Source organism: Hylobates moloch, unplaced genomic scaffold (assembly GCF_009828535.3).
Source record: "Hylobates moloch isolate HMO894 unplaced genomic scaffold, HMol_V3 SCAFFOLD_4, whole genome shotgun sequence".
Lineage (NCBI taxonomy): Eukaryota > Metazoa > Chordata > Mammalia > Primates > Hylobatidae > Hylobates > Hylobates moloch.
The window spans coordinates 128,489,539-128,504,780 of NW_026652279.1; the positions used below are offsets into that span (position 1 = coordinate 128,489,539).

The 15,242-nt window shown below is 34.1% G+C and overlaps 2 long non-coding RNA genes across 3 annotated transcripts in view; one reads left to right on the plus strand and one right to left on the minus strand.

Moving 5' to 3' along the window:
- The window catches only part of LOC131383404 (uncharacterized), a 69,281-nt gene extending 64,261 nt beyond the window's left edge, over positions 1-5,020 (minus strand). For both annotated transcript variants that reach the window (XR_009213398.1, XR_009213399.1), the window contains exon 1: positions 4,910-5,020. This is a non-coding gene — a long non-coding RNA (uncharacterized LOC131383404). The remainder of the gene's footprint in view (positions 1-4,909) is intronic.
- Positions 5,021-5,117: 97 nt separating this feature from the next.
- Positions 5,118-15,242, plus strand: part of LOC131383178 (uncharacterized) — a 51,500-nt gene continuing 41,375 nt past the window's right edge. The window contains exons 1-2 of the long non-coding RNA XR_009212993.1: positions 5,118-5,188; positions 5,330-5,517. This is a non-coding gene — a long non-coding RNA (uncharacterized LOC131383178). The remainder of the gene's footprint in view (positions 5,189-5,329; positions 5,518-15,242) is intronic.

Below are 15,242 nucleotides of genomic sequence, written 5' to 3' on the forward strand. Positions count from 1 at the left end.
AGAGGGCACTGGCATGCTTCGACTCGTGGCCATATCACAATGTCTGCTTCTGTCTTCACCTCCCCTTCACCTCTCTGTAGTCAAATCTTCTTCGTTTCCTTGTAAGTACCCTTCTGATTATATTGGGCCCACCATGTAATCAAGGATAACATTCCCATCTCAAAATCCTTACATTAATCGCATTTGTAATGTCCCCTTTACCATGAAAGGTAACACATTTACAGGTTTCGGAGATTCTTACAGGGACATCTTTGGGACCATTATTCATCATATCTTATCACCCTTGTTTTTATTTACACTGGCAAGTAAAAACTATACATATTTATGGTGAATAATATGATATTTTCATCTATGTATAGATGTGAAATGTATGTATAGATTGTGAAATGGCTAAGTTAAGCTATTTAACATATGCATTACCTCACATACTTTTTTGGTGAGAACACTTAAAATCTAGCTTGTTAGCTATTTTCAAGTATACATTTATTGTTATTAACTATAGTCACCACGATATACAATAGATCCTTTGAATGTTTATTTATAATGTGCAACTAAAATTTTGTGTCCTTTGACCAACATCTTCCCAATCCCCCATCCTCCTCCAGCACCTGGTAATCATCATTTTTCTCTCTGTTCCTATAAGTTCCAATTTTTAGATTCCACAAGTAAGCGAGCATCCTTCTTGAAATAATTTCATAAGGCAACTAGAGTTTTCCAAAAAGGATTCTTTTATGTCCCCCATATGACATATCTTCATTTTGTTTTTTTATTGATTTATTCTTTTTTCTTTTTCAATATCAATATATGGCCTTCATAAAAATTTCAAGCAACACAGAAATATATAATATATAAAGCTGCCTTTGTCACTTGCTTCCCAGCAATGACCAATCTTAAAAGTTCAATGTGAATTATTCATTTTTTCATAAAGAGAAAGGAAGAAAAACATATGCACATTCTATGTACTCTATGCATTTACAAATATAGATGATTAATAAAGAAGCAGACATTATTCTAGATTTTGATGTTTTCCAAGTAATAATATAGGTTGAACATATTTCCATGTCAGTACATGTATATTTTCTCCATATTACAAGTTAGAAGAATATTACACTGAAATTTCATGTTAATTATAGGATGATTGGCATATTTGTATTATTGATTCTGTCTACTCAAGAGTATAGTATCTTTATAAATACTTTACTGTTTTGTTAATTTTTTTCAATCATATCTTTCTCAAATTTGTGAAGTTTACTCCTAAATATTTAGTTGGGTTTTTTTTTTTCCTATTTTAAATTGTGTGTGTGTTCCTGGATTATTATTGCTGGTATTTGAAAAAGCTATTATTTTGGTATGTTTCCTTGTATCTGGCTATTTCACTGAATACTCATTAGTGTTATTGGTTCTTAAGTGGTCCTTCTGCATTTACTAGGAGTAGAAATATATTATGTGCAACTAATGACAATTTAGTTTTTTCCTTCTTGGTTCACCATTTTAAAAGTTTGCCAGCTCTAGATATATAATTACTCTCTGGATCTTCCTGCTTCAGACACTTGTGCGTGCCAAGTAGCCATGGATCAGCTTCTTATAATAATAAACCATCTTGGCATCTATTGTAGGAGAAGATAAGAAATAATACTTGAGACCAATATCAGAATAAATTTTTATATCTTAGTAGGAAACCACAAGTTTCTGTTTTTATTTAATGTATATTGTTAAAACAGTGAAAGATTCAAAGAGAACAGAGTGGAAAGCATGTGAGATTGTTTCAAACTCTGTTCCTTCCAATCTTCATTGTGTGTCCTCACAGTATGGCATTTAATTTTTCTCCTTGTTTGTTTTCTTATCTGATGGCGAATAAACACAAAAATGATACACATAGCAAAGAAGTTCAGTGAACACTATTTTTCTTAACAAGGCATGTTTCTATCTAGGAGTATTATATGCCAAAAAATAGCATCTTACAGTGTAAAACAGTGTGTGGTTTCTAGTATTAATGTTAAGCATTAAAAACACAGAAAAAGTTGTATATTAAAAATAAAGCAAATATTATGACAAGAACCAGAATGCAAATTTTCCAAACAGATAGAATGTTTTGAAAGGAACAAACATATAATAAACATCACTGATAAAGTCAAAGCAAGTGGTTGAGAGGTAGGCAACTAGAACTTGGGAGAATTGTCATATAGTTTCCAAGGGTGTTCATCTTGCTTTCAAAAACAGGCATAATTTTCAAGTTCAAGGCATTTTTTTTCATTTATCTTTAGCAGTTTTGAAGCATGCTTGCTATAAATATGGGTGCATGTATTTAGATATATTCGTCAGTTTCCTAACTGTTATTACCAGGAGAGAGCTTCGAATTCATTGAAATATTCTGTACTCAGTATCATAAAAATCAGTTACAAATGTTACTCTAATGCCAACTTACTTAATCTCCATATATAATGTATTCATTTTACCAGCCATTGCTAAATCATTTAAAAACAAATTGTCAGTGTGAAGAGTTACACCGTTATTATCCTTTCAAAAAATTAGTTGTATTCATTTCATCTTTAAAAATATTTTATGAAATATCTTAAACATATAAAATGTTTAGAGCATAATTTTGAAGATACCGAAGTAAATACATATGCATGCATCTTAACATTTTACCATATTTACTTCAGATTTTTAAGAAGTAAAATATAATAGATACAGTTGAAACCACTTTGTCCCTTTTTCAATCACGTTTTCTTCCCTCTCTACCCCAAGTTAATCAGTATGAGGTCAGTGATTATTCTCCATCCATGCATTTTTAAATATTTTAAGAAGTATATATATATATATCCTGATGAAATATTGTTTTGTACACTTAAAAATGTACACAAACTGTATTGTACTATTGACTTAACTTTTCATTTTCTTTTAAAATCAATGTTATATTTTCAGCATTTGTCCAGATTAACATCAGTCAATCTATTTATTCATTTTAAGTGCCCTGTAAACTATTCTATTGAATAAATATATATTCCTGTGTTCTGTTATTAATGGGCATTTATTTAGATTATTTCCTTTTGAGATATAACATACACTGTTACATGTGCAGGCTTTCTCTAGAGTGGTGCTTCATAAACTTTAATTTGCATGTAGAACCACCCAAGACACCAGTTAAACTGCAGATCTTGATTCGGTAGATCTTGAGTGGATCCCGAGATTACGCATTTTTAAAAAGTTTCTTAGTGATGCCTCTGCTGCTTGTCCCCTGAACACAAAACACACTAGAAGGCAGCAAGTCACTATCATATACATGTGAAGTATACCCCTTCATAGGTATACTTAAGTACCATGTGAATGTGTATATACACATTCATAGGTATACTTCACATGTGAATGTGTGTGTACATTCACCTGGTGCTGAAGTGGGTATACTTCATACACATACACATTGACATGTGAAGTATACCGATGAAGTGGGTATGGTAGGCTGGTTCTTTCAACCCTTCTCAAAGCCCATTACATTTGGCTATCTTAAGGTTGAAAAGCAAACTACTGTGAATCTCAATCCCTTTTTCAGCTATCTATGAGATAGTTCTGGCCAATGCAGTACAAGCATAAACTGCTGATGCCAACTCAATGGTCCCAACCTTTTTCTTGTCCAGAATTATGATGATCCTGGAGGCGCAGCAGCCACACATTAAGGAAGGCAGAGTGACAAAGTAGGTCTGATCCCTTGAGGCCATTGTTAGCCTCTGCTCCAGCCCTGGGATGCCTGCCAGGATAATTTTTATTTTCACGTCTGAGATAAACCTCTTTCTTGATTAAGCCATTGTAATCTTGTTTACAGTTACTTATACCACTGTTTCATTTTAATGTAGTGTGATGGTGAGGGCGCAGGCGGAAGATGGGGTGGCGGCCAGATTCATTTTAATGATACAGTGCCTCTTCAGCTTTGTTAGATATTGCAAATTGCTCACAAAATGCTGCTATTTTACTCTTTCATCAGGAACATGAGATATTTTCAAGTTTTATTTTTCTACGTCTTTGCTGGTTCTTGGCACTTTCAAACATTTTAAAGTTCTTGCCCGTTCAGTAGTGAGAATGGCATCTAATTGTATTTTAATTTTCATCTCTGTGATTACTAGCTACGTTAAACAGATTTTCTGTGCTCACTGCTCATTCAGATATCCTCTGTGTTAATCGTTTTTATTGTTGTAAATTTTCTCATTGGGTTGTCATTTTGTTATGGGTTTATTATTATTGGAGATGTTCTTATCAAATAATTTATTGCTTTATGTATACCCAGTAAATATCTTCTTTTAGATTATGATTGGTCTTTTCACTTTATCATGTCTCTAGTTAGACAAAGTTTAATTATTATCAAATTTATAAATATTTTTCTGTACATTTTGTGTTCTTTTTATCTTCTTTAAGATGTCATTGCTTATTCTGAGATCGTATCTTCTTATTTTTTTCTTTTAGAGTTTTAGCATTTTGCTTTTTACATTTAAATTACATTCTATCTGGAATGAAGTTTTGTGGTTTAATGTGTGGAAAGAATCCAATTTCATATTTTTCATACAAACAACCAATCATCCTTCACTACATAAAGAGTTCAGTCTTTACTGCTTTATAAGCCAAATTTGTCATTTAATATATATATTATATATATATGCTATCTTCTCAGTCCTTTAAGGGTAGTATACCGCCTTAATATCAGGTAGAGTGAGTCTTCTCACATTTATTCTTAAAGATCTACTTCACAATTCATGCCGTTTTGTTTTCCAAGTAGGTCTCTGGGATGAATGGTTAGATAGACCAACCTTATTTCCAAAACATGGTTCCCAGACCTGAGCATTCTAGCTGCTGAGAATCTATCACTGTACATGAACTATTGGTTCAATGTGTATGCTGGAAAATAGAACTTCAAACTTACCATATATATTAATCTCTGCTGTTTCTTAATGGTGACTGTAATATCCATTCCATCATTCTATGAGGAAAGTAGGGTGTTTGTGATGCAATATATTGTAAAAGATGTGAGTTCTATGATTAGGAGCTCCTTGTCACACCTCTTTTGCCACAAAATTGATCCCCTTTTATGATGTAATGAAGTATAGAACCCTATGCCATTTAATCAGGGACTCTCTTTGTCCTAAGATGGTAATGCTTCAGAGGCACTGCAGCAGGCAAAGAAGATAAACTCCTATCTGAGGTATGTGCCAATTCCAGCAAGAATAAATTGCTATACCTTCCAGGATGGAAAGGGTCCAATATATTCAACTTGACACCAAGAGGTCTTTTTGAGGAATAGCACCAAGATAAAGGATTCAGAGTTGTTCTCTTCTGTTGGCAGGTTTATGGGTGGCGAAGGGAAACAATTTCTTAAGCCCATACATAGTTTATAGCCATGCTACCATGTACACTCTCTTCTCGGACCCATTGTGGAAAAACCGGAGTTGATGAGAAGAGAGGCTGGTGGACATCTGCTAGGAAGATAACCCTGTCCGCCTTGCTGTTAAGAGTCTCCAACATTGCTCTCTAGTGAGTATTAATATGAGACACAAAGATGTGCGTATTTTGCAACAAATCTCAGTACTATTCACTTGACTCTTTGCTAAACTGTTTGACTCTAATTTTCCTGTCTTTGTCTTTATATATCTGGAGCAAATAGGCCATTCATGCCTGCCTAGGAGTTGGTGTAAATCTACACTTACACTCATCCCCATCTTTCCAAAGTAAATAACCAAGTGCACGGCATTGAGCTCTTTCCATTAGGAGATTATTTCCTCCGGCTGCTTTATACGGGGCCAGCCTTGAAAAAGACTGTAGTTTGGAAGCAGTCCATTTTCCTCTAATAACAACTTATTTGCCCATAAATCAGAGCTGAATTTGTATCCACCTTTGTCAGTGAGTCTTTGGGAACCCTCCAGAAAGTCAGTTGTAAAATTGAGGACAAGGCAGAAGTGAAACAAAGTAGATGAAAATTAAGCCTTGGCTTCTTGTTCATGCACCTTACTATGTTCTCTGAATCTTCTAGGGCTATTTGTAAGTTTATCATTTCCATGGCATTGTGAATTATTATTGTATCCGTCTGACCTTAAGTTTCTTTGTAATAATATCCTCTCATTGATGTCACACAGTCAGGCATTCAGCCTGAGCTAGTGCTTAATATATTATAAGGAGCTGCTTTTTGAGTTGATTTCTGATGCAGATGGTGTGACTTTACATTATTTGGAAATTTTTTAGAACTACGAATTCTTGAACTTCACCTTAGATCTGTTTATCTGAGGATGATTCTAATGAACATACAAGCTTGAGAACCACTGGCTTAAAATTATATCCTGGCATGCCAAAGCCTATTTAAATACTAAACATTTCACTGAAGCTTCTGTTTTTGAGGACTTTAACTCTCATTTTCTGGCACTTGTGCATCTTTCCAAAGCAAATATTGTATTTGCCTCTGCCATTAGGTCTAATTAACATGATGGACCATAGTGCTAAATACTCTAGAGTTTATCCTGGGTTTTGTTCTCAATATTAATATTTTTCAAATATTTCTAATAGATTTTTAATAGCCATCTGATATTACCTCATTTCTGCACATTTTTTGGCAGAAATAAATTTTTGAGTGTTATTTCATTTATATCTATGATATTAAAAATAATTTTTATGTTTTTTGCATATTATCACATTATTCTTATTTCATCTGAAGAAATTCATTTCAAATACTGTTTTATTCTCTAATCTTTGTGCTAATTGAAATTTCAACTTTTTAGGTCATCTTGAGTGGTATATGGCAGGGACAAGAACAGTGATTCATTCTCTTTCTGTCTCTTTCTCATAATCCATCTTGCATATTTTTTAATGCCTTCACCTAACTCATGAAACCCCCAATCCAGAGTCAATTCTCACAGTAGCAGCTTGGAGCTCCTTTCTACAATGATAGATGGTAGTGTGGCCTGAATGTTCATGTCCTCCACAAAATCCATAAGTTAAAATCCTAACCCTCAAGGTGATGATATTAGGAGGTGGGCCCTTGGGAAGTAATTAGGTCATAAGGATGGATTCCTTATGAATGGAATTAGTACCTGATAAAAGAGATCCTAGAGAGTTCTGGCACCTATCTTACCATATAAGGTTAGAGTGAGAAAAAGACTGCCTATAATCCAAAATGCAGGCCCTCATCAGACACTGAATTTGCCTTGAACTTCCCAACCTCCAAAACTCAGAAATAAGTTTATGTTGTTTATAAGCTCCCAAAACTCTGAGAAATAAGTTTATGCTATTTATAAGCTACCTATTTTATTTATGGCAGCCTGTATGGACTAAGGCACACTAGGGATATTGCAAATCCAGATCTCAAATCAGAGGTGGACTGTTTTAGACCCTGGTCTTAAATTGAGTCTTTACCTATATACTCCCCAGAACCTTAATTTCAAATAAGCCATAACTTTGCTCCTTATTTTATGCTAACTTATACACATTTTATATCTATCATCTATCTATCTATCATACTTTTTTTAAGGCAGCAAGGTGTAAGAGAAATAAAAATTTCAAAGTGTCAATTTATAAATCATTGTAAACAGAAATTCCATATTTTATTTTTCTCTTTTTTAATGTCTAAAATTAAACTTTTAAGCAAAGCAGAAAGCATTTCACAATGAAGAAATAACATACTGATACTAGCTGATACACCTAGAATATTTTACCAAAGCATAACATTAATAATATGTAGGTAATCCTAGATAATATAACTCCGAGAGACTTCCTCTTCCTTCAAAACTATAAAGCAGGGGAAATTGTTTTAGCGAGATAACATCCTGCGCAATGGCCAGGCAGTAGCTGGGAATTACATTAATATGTATTAGCTCTGTATGAAATTGTATTTTCTTCAGTATTTCCTTATTATCTAACAGATCAAGTCCAAACATCTGCACTTTTTCAATATTTTCCATGAGCCATCTACTCCTTCTTAGCCAAACATTTATCAAATTATTCCATGACATTTCATCAGGCCATATTCCTCCTTTCTTCTAAAGACAAGGCATACTCATTGCTAACGTAACAGCTTTGCTTATTCTGGCCTGTCTTTCCATGGTAGTCTCTAACACCTTTTCTTTATCTATCTGTATTCTTAACATCCTTTATGAACCAGATCAATGTCAATCTTCTGCAGGAAGCCCTGAAACTTTTCAGGAGTTTTACAGTAATTTGGTCCATTCCATTTGAATTACATCCTATTTTTCTCTTAAGTTATTATTGTTCATATTTTAATGCTATATATGTTGGCATGTGACTTGAACTTTAAGCTCTTTGAGCAGAAAGGCTGTGTCCTATATTTATTTGGATATTCCACAGTGCATGGCCAAATGCAGAACATGTTACTGACTGGCTGATTTGACGAGAGGTCTAGGGATACAATCATCACTTGCATATCACTTTTTTCACTCCAGGCGACCTCACTTTGACCTGCCTCACCTTAACCTGCCCATTTTTCTTTTCAGACATATCCACGGAGTTTTTGCTGGGAGTAATTGAAAAGAAAGACTAAATGTGCACCCTTCATTGGAGACAATTTTTCATTCTCTACTCCATCTACACTTTTTAAAAATCATCTACACTTTTTAAAAATCATATCTAAAGATATGTGGTTCTGCAGACTTTTTTTTCTAAGCATTCTATGTATCAATTGTCAATCAATTGTCAAGCATTCACTGGTCCCTTGACTCAAACTCTAAACTTTGCTAACTATTTTACATATCAATTATACAGGGAACAGAGTAAAAACAGTTAACACAGAAGTCAATGTTATACAATTAAAACATATTTATAAGAATAATCCATCTAATAAAAATAAGCTTATCAGTATCATACTTGCATATTTTCTATGAATTATTCTATTTTAATTAAAAAGATTAATAGATTATATAGCACTCAATGGCAAATGTACAGCATGTTAAACTTGGAAGAATCAAGAGAATATGGAGAAAATAATATTTAGGTCAAAATTTAATTTACCTTATACCTTTTAACAAAAAAATCCACTGGAATATTTTCTATATGACTTGTGTCCTTCTAAATTTTTAAGATTTGCAAAAACAAAGAAATTCAATGAATTACAGGCAATTTATGTAATGGTGTTACAGTTTTTGCAACGTAAGCAAGCAGTGGTAAAAATGCATTATCTTCCTCATTATGTCGATTTAATGTATTAGTTTGTAGCATATGGCATGTGAGCGTATCATGATAGGAGAATGAGCTTAGGTTTTTTATTCCATCTACCAATAGGTGCCAGCATTCATTCAGTTCCCTCCAGGCATGGTAATTGTTCACATAACAGCAGGATGTGCATCTAGACTCATGGCAATGGCTGAGAAATTGAGTTCATCTTACATTTTTTTCTCACCAGCTTTTATTGCACTGTGTATTTCAGAGTAGTGACTTGAATTTTATGCAATTTAATTCTCTTCCTGTGAGCATCATCTTTGAGAACTCGTGACCTTTCAGTTCATTCTTCATTCAATAGTGTGTTTATGTGTTCTGTATACAGCATTATTTTGATACCAACTATTCTGTCAAATATTCTGAAATGAATCAATTTATATAAACTAAGCCAAATAAATCAGTCCTGAGAAATACACCATCAATTCCATTACACAAAATGAAGCATATGAAACACTGTATTTTTAGTGAAAAGTAGATCAACTGTAGACACTAAAGTATACATTACTAGTGTATAAGTACCCTTATTTTGGTACATATCCCTTCTAACTGGCTCTTTTTAGGGCAGTGATTGCCATAATATAATTTAGTTTCTGATAGAGATCTGAGCTATAAAAGGAATGATGGAGTGTGTAATGACTAAGGTTGTTTCAGGTAAGGCATCCCAGAAGACATCTCATACCACCAGAAGATACTGTTAACATATCTGAAAGAGCAGAGTGATAGAAGGAAAGCAGGATTTTCCAGGAACAAAAAAAGAGCTCATCAAATCAGCAGCCATATGGTTAGTCCTAAAAAGAGAGTATCAATTATATTACTGTAGCCATGTTGCATATCAAAACAAACTCCTGGTGAATTCATTTATATAATACAATCAGTTTTTTTGTTTGTTTTTACAGCCAACAGCAAAAAACCACCCTGATTCTCTTAGGCAGAAAATAAATACATTTTGGAAGGATGTTAGATGGTTCTCAGAAACCACAGAAGGATGGAGAACCTGACTCAGATGATGGGCAGAAACCGGGAGACACAGGGCTGTAGGAACCAGAGCCAGGGTCACACCTCAGGGATGGCATCTTTTGCCAGCATCATTGGTGTGCCTCTCGCCCCAGCCTCTGCTCTAGCACCAGAATCTCCACCACAACCTCCAGACACTGAGGCTAGGAAAACAAACTGAGATCTCCCCCTTCCCTTTGGAGCCACTTGTTTTAGATTTAAAGCCTTGGGCAAGAGATTAAGAGTCTCCAATTTTAGATCATTTGCTCACAACTAACAACTGTGGGCTGCTTAGAGTGCCAGATACCAGTTTGTTATAGGTATAAACATACAGTTAGGTAGAAGAAATAGGTTCTAATATTTAACAGCAGACTAAGGTGACTATACTGACAATAATATGTATATTTCAAAGTAACTAGAATAGAGGCCTTGAAATGATTCCAACAAATACAAATGATAAGCACTCAAGATACCCCAAACACCCTGACTTGATCATTACACATTCTACGTGTGTAACAAATACATGTGCTTCATAAATATGTAAATTGTTATATATTAATGCAAGAGAAAAAAAGAAATCTGCCTCCTTTAAGATGTACCTACCATTCAAATAGTATTAAGACACCCATAAAGCCACAGCTTTCAAGCAAACTAACCTTTTTAATCTCTCTTAATTTACTTATTACTTAATTATATGCCTTCTTATAGTTTGTAACAATTTTATTTTACAATCACCTTTAAACATCCCATAGCACCGTGAGTTATGTATGGTAGATATTATGTTCTATATTTTACAGATGAAGATTCTAACATAAAAATTTAACTTATTTGCCTGATTGAAACTCAGATATTTAACAGAGGTCGAATGTGCTTTCTACTACATTTAAATCATGAACATACTTCTATATTTTCTTTTCCATCTTGCTTCACTTAACTAAGTTTTGGCAAATGATGTAATTGTCAACTAGGAAAGCTTGTGTATTTCAGTGTTTATTTGTGTACTAATAAATCATGCTCATACAAACAATGGAGAATACACAATATGACTTGGGGACATAAGTTTACTGGTTGTAAATTATTTCCCAAAATATATGTTGCATTTAGAATATAAAAGTGGCTAATGAAAACTATATCTTCTCTGTAGCCAAATTTGGCTGATTCATAACAGTTTATATTTTTTCTCATGTTTTTTACCCATTTTAGAATAAATAGTTTCTAGGATAAAATTAATCAATTTTAGCTTCATTTTCTAAAATACTTTTTGACAATGATTTTAAATATGAAATATACAAAAACTTGAACTGACAACAGATTGAGCATTTTTATTTTTTTAAGCTTGAAATTCTATAGTTGTCCATTTTACAGCCAATTATGCAAAAACCATGACTTGTGTGCAGTTATTTAGGAATAAAAAAAGAACTACTTTAGAAGTTCTCTCTCAGGTAGGCAATGTGCCACTTGAAAAATATCATTTCTGTTTGCAAAAACAAATTAGACACTAAGTGTTACCTAGTGGGTAGAGATACAGGCTTCCAGACTGTCTGTCTGCCTAAGCATTTCTTCTATATTTGGTTACTGATGTCCTCAGGTTTGAACTGCTTGGAATTCTTTCCCAGCCATATTATATACATGTGTGTACATATGTTTCAATTTATAAAGAAAAGAGGTTTAATGGGCTCATGGTTCTACAGGCCGTATAAGCATGCGGTGGGCATCTACTTGGCTTCAGGGGAGGCCTCGCCGAGCTTTTTTTTTTTTATTATTATACTTTAAGTTTTAGGGTACATGTGTACAACGTGCAGGTTAGTTACATATGTATACATGTGCCATGTTGGTGTGCTGCACCCAGTAACTCGTCATTTAACATTAGGTATATCTCCAAATGCTATCCCTCCCCTCTCCCCCTACCCCACCCCACAATGTTTATTGCGGCACTATTCACAATAGCAAAGACTTGGAACCAACCCAAATGTCCAACAATGACAGACTGGATTAAGAAAATGTGGCACATATACACCATGGAATACTATGCAGCCTCACAGAGCTTTTATTCATGCTTCCCATATAATTTGACATCAGCCTACTGTAAACAAAATAGTTACTAGTGCTAGCTGGGACATCTTTCTTGGTCAGAGACATTGTAGGTTGTCCAAATTGTCATATAAAACATAGGCTTAAGCAGAGAAAACTGGTGTAAAAAGAATATGCATTGTTCAAGTACAGTTGAGATGTTTCACATTCAAAAGTATTTTGATTATCCAGATTTTTCTTAAAACCTGTCTTTTGCAATCACATGAAGGTTGGTGAAAAGTGCCTTTACTTTGGTCACTTTCAAGGATACCTTAAGGTGAATATGGTTTTGTGGATATAGCCTCCATCTCTTGGGAAGATATTAAGCTACTTGTGTCAAGAACTATCTTAAATTTATTATGAAGTGCTATATTACCTTGCACCTACTTGGGGTTATGAACAGTGATTAATTAACTCGGTACGTTCACTAGTTGAAAATAGAGTTTTTTCTCAATATTGATCAAAGTACTATTATATTGTGAAGTTGAAACCTACTAAAATGAGAAAAACTAGAATCTTATCTAGGACACATTAAACCCTCACATTATTAAAAAAACAAACAAGTATATTATACTCAGATCATGGGTTCATATATTGCATTGTTGTCAAGCTAAATAAGAAGAAAACAGGTTATGTTTTATTAAACTATCAACCCAAATTATCCTTTCAACACAGAAGAGATTTAAAAAGTAATTTTTGTATTACAGTATAAATTTAAAAAGAAAATAGAGTTATAATATAGTTATTATGTCCAAGGACACCGGAAATCACATAACCGTGAATCATTTTTAAATAGTAAATAAATGTTTCATTTTTCAAAGTTAGGTTTTATATAATAACCCTTTCTTCAAATTCCTCGTGATCCTTCACACCAGGAATACAATTTTCCATCTTTCTGGAAAAGAAAAGATATTATGTTGACATTCCCCAAAACACAGTGCACATCGGTGGAGCAACATCTCACAGCCCATTCTTTTCTGATATAAAGTGGCTATAATGCATTATCTACTGCTGAAGGAAGTGAAGCAGACTAGTTAATATCATCCAGAAGTATATTGGGAAAAAAAAAAGACACGATCCTTAGATTTTATTTCTGCACATTCAGCTGGGAAGAAACACAATTTTGAATTGCGAGGTTTTCACCAAATATAAGCTGGAACTCCATCTTTTATTCAGGGTGCCAAAACATGACACCAATCTTCTGCTTGAGCATGTATATTAATAGGAAAATTGTTGCCTCCCAAAATAGTCCATTAATGGGTGTCATTTCCTGGGCACTCACTCTTTTATACACCCAAAAAGGATGCAATGTAAAGTATTCCTTCCAACTTCATTCCATCTAAAACTTTTCCCTTTTTCAGACAAGTGCTATATCACTCATACAAATAATATTTTCTGTAACATGATTTCTAAGCCCTCTCTTACACCTAGCAAACTGATTGACAAATAATCAGCATGGTAATAGGTGTTAAACTGAATAGTACTGGTTGCTCTCTTTAATCTAAAATTGTTTGCCAATGTTCTTTGTAAAACAGATGTTCAGAATTGAACAAAAGATATGTAGAACATGGTGGGATATTACTCCACTTAAAAACCATAAATCTTTTAATAGATATTTTAAAGTTGTTAGATTTTGAGGCATCAAATGAATACCAATTCATATTGAGATAACATTATTTCAATTGATATTTTTGTGAGATTGTGTTTTCCTCATTCGGTAGTTACCTCTCTGAATTTATTCTAACCATCATTGAAGTCTTCATCATTAATTATTCGTTTTATCTTTATTATTTCTGACCAACATTTCAGTATGTTAGAATACTGAAATTAAAATAATTGAATTACATTTTTATATGTACTCCCTACTTTGGCTTTGTGCAAAGGGCCATTATTGAACGAAGAATAAATATAAAATTATCTCATAGCTTTCATCTGGATCTCCCAGTATAGAAACATGAACTCAGAAGTTCTTGCTAGCATTCATATTGAGAATTGCAGTTTTTAATTCAGGTGAGTTGAAAAAAAAACTCTTTGCCTCCGATTGGTTTTCCATAATAAAAGGATGCACTGAAAATGCTTCTACCACATTCAGATACTAAAGCATATGTGATGGTTAATATTGAGTGTCAACTTGATTGGATTGAAGGATACAATATTGATCCTGGGTGTGTCTGTGAGGGTGTTGCCAAAGGAGATTAACATTTGAGTCAGTGGACTGGGAAAGGCAGACCCACCCTCAATCTGGGTGGCATAATCTAATCAGCTGCCAGCACAGCTAAAATAAAAGTAGGCAGAAGAATGTGAAAACACTAGACTGGCTTACTCTCCTGCCTACATCTTTCTCCTGAGCTGGATGCTTCCTGCCCTTGAACATCGTACTCCAAGTTCTTCAGCTTTGGCCCTCTTGGGCCTTTGAACACAGACTGAAGACTGCACTGTCGGCTTCATGACTTTGGAGGTTTTGGAACTCGGACTGGCTTCCTTGTTCTTTAGCTTGCAGACAGCCTACTGTGGGACCTCACCTTGAGATCGTGTTAGTCAATACTCCTTAATCAACTCTCTTTTATATAAATATCTATCCTATTAGTTCTGTCCCTTTAGAGAGCTCTAATACAGCATCTCACTGTGACTCACCCAGAAACATATATCATGCCACATTGATCAGTGTCCCAACCTATTGTCTGATATCAACCACCCCTGAAATGGCACTGTCATCCACCTTTCTCTTAATACCTGCAACCTGGACCTTCCTGTACATTCTGCTTCTATGTGGCTGTCTAACCTGGTCATGGTCATCTGGCTTGAACTGTACCACAGCTCATCAAACCCCAGTTCTGATTTTTTAAAAAAATCAAAATAAAGAAAATATTTGAAGATTCCCTTTTGAGGAATTTTGAAAGTAAAATTTCTTTACTCAGGAGAAGTTTCAAATGGGAAATATATTTCATGCTATTTAGGATTCCAATTTATTTAAGGCT